Source organism: Pseudophryne corroboree, chromosome 7 (genome assembly GCF_028390025.1).
Source record: "Pseudophryne corroboree isolate aPseCor3 chromosome 7, aPseCor3.hap2, whole genome shotgun sequence".
NCBI classification, from domain to species: Eukaryota; Metazoa; Chordata; class Amphibia; order Anura; family Myobatrachidae; genus Pseudophryne; species Pseudophryne corroboree.
The window spans coordinates 407,350,962-407,353,052 of NC_086450.1; the positions used below are offsets into that span (position 1 = coordinate 407,350,962).

The window sequence follows — 2,091 nt, forward strand, 5'->3', positions numbered from 1 at the left end:
TCCCTGAACTGATCGGAGTAGCGGACGACTTCTTGCACCCGCCAGGGTCTCCACCAGGCCGGCGGTACCTGCACTCCCTCACGGATCGAGACGGGCTACAGCATTGTATAAGGGGAGATTACATCCCTACACCCAGCGCGGGTAATATCTGTGTTTTTTTACACCTTCATCACAATAATTTGGTTGTATGGTGGATATCAGCAGATTCTGGCCCGCACTGATTGGACATTGATTTCATTTGCTCGTGAGAGCAACAGCTTATCAGATTTATTTCATTTATTATTACCATTTTTGGAATCAGGCTATACTGGCAGATCTTTAGGCATTAAGTTGTTTTTCTAGCCTCTATCATTCACATAAATATCAGCAATAGTTCATTGATTTTTGCTATTATCAAAATGTATTATCCATTATACATGTAGTATGATATTGGCAGTGATTTACTCTGAACCCTAATAGACCTTTCCTAGTCAGGAGATACCACTGTAATTTTGTTGCAGTCTCTCTGCCATCAGGTTGTGTTTCTTTGTTACCAACATCCTACAGTTGGATACTTTTATACAGTCTATTGGTTACATGGCTATCTTTTTTCATTTGTCTCTGTATCTTTATCTCAGATATCCTAGATTTAGGCATTTTTTTGATTACTATTTAATAGATAACTATGGGGGTCATTCCGAGTTGTTCGCTCGCAAGCTGCTTTTAGCAGCTTTGCACACGCTAAGCCGCCGCCTACTGGGAGTGAATCTTAGCTTATCAAAATTGCGAACGAAAGATTAGCAGAATTGCGAATAGACACTTCTTAGCAGTTTCTGAGTAGCTCCACACTTACTCGGCATCTGCGATCAGTTCAGTCAGTTTCGTTCCTGGTTTGACGTCACAAACACACCCAGCGTTCGCCCAGACACTCCTCCGTTTCTCCAGCCACTCCCGCGTTTTTCCCAGAAACGGTAGCGTTTTTTCGCACACACCCATAAAACGGCCAGTTTCCGCCCAGAAACACCCACTTCCTGTCAATCACATTACGATCACCAGAACGAAGAAAAAACCTCGTAATGCCGTGAGTAAAATACTTAACTGCATAGCAAATTTACTTGGCGCAGTCGCACTGCGGACATTGCGCATGCGCATTAGCGACTAATCGCTCCGTTGCGAGAAAAAAATAACGAGCGAACAACTCGGAATGACCCCCTATATGCACAGAGACTATACTTTACCTGGCACTTATCAATAATCCAGCCAATTTCAGAATTAATATTGCAGTCCATTCAACTATTGTCACAAATTAGAATTTTGTAAAAATTTCCATCAGTAAAATTAGACTGGTACCATTGCTTACCTACTTTCCCCCTTTCCTCCATTTCATGGACTCTCACCATTGATTCAGGGATACGTCCCTGTCTAACATTGGCAGCAGATCCATCTGGTTTCCCCTATCGGCTTATTTCTATCATCTGTCCTGAATAACTGTGTAAATTTGTGAACTCTCATCAGTGATTCCAGAGCTTCCAATCATTGTTCATTCTCTCTACTATCATACCACACTGGAAACGCCCGAAGCCGTTCGATCTCGGAAGCTAATCAGTGTTGGGCTGGGTCAGTACTCAAGTGGGTGACCATTGAGGAAGACTCAGTGTAGTAGAGCTCATTGGTTTAGCACATATAGGGGTATATTTACTAAGGTCCCGATTTTGACCGAGATGCCGTTTTTTCTTCAAAGTGTCATCTCGGTAATTTACTAAGCAAAAATCACGGCAGTGATGAGGGCATTCGTAATATTTTGGAAGTCCTAGGAAAAAATCACGAATCAATACACCATCGGTCAAATACGCCTGCAATTTGGTAGAAATCGGGAATTTACTAAAAAGTGCAAAACACAAACACTGCCGACAATAGCCAAACACTGCCGTGCTAAAATACAAATCGTGAAAAAGTGCTAAAAAAAAACCAGACCTGCTTTTTTATCCCGTGTTTGTATAGGCATGCACGGATCCATAAGATCCGTGCATGTTTTTCAGTGGGAAGGGGGGGGAAATGTTATAAATTTTCAAAAAAAAAATTGCGTGGGGTCCCCCCTCCTAAACCAAACCA

At 42.3% G+C, this 2,091-nt stretch overlaps 1 pseudogene; it reads left to right on the forward strand.

The window, feature by feature from the left end:
• The first annotated feature begins 1,526 nt into the window (after nt 1-1,526).
• Nucleotides 1,527-1,645, forward strand: LOC134947080 (5S ribosomal RNA; annotated as a pseudogene).
• The last annotated feature ends 446 nt before the right edge of the window (nt 1,646-2,091 follow it).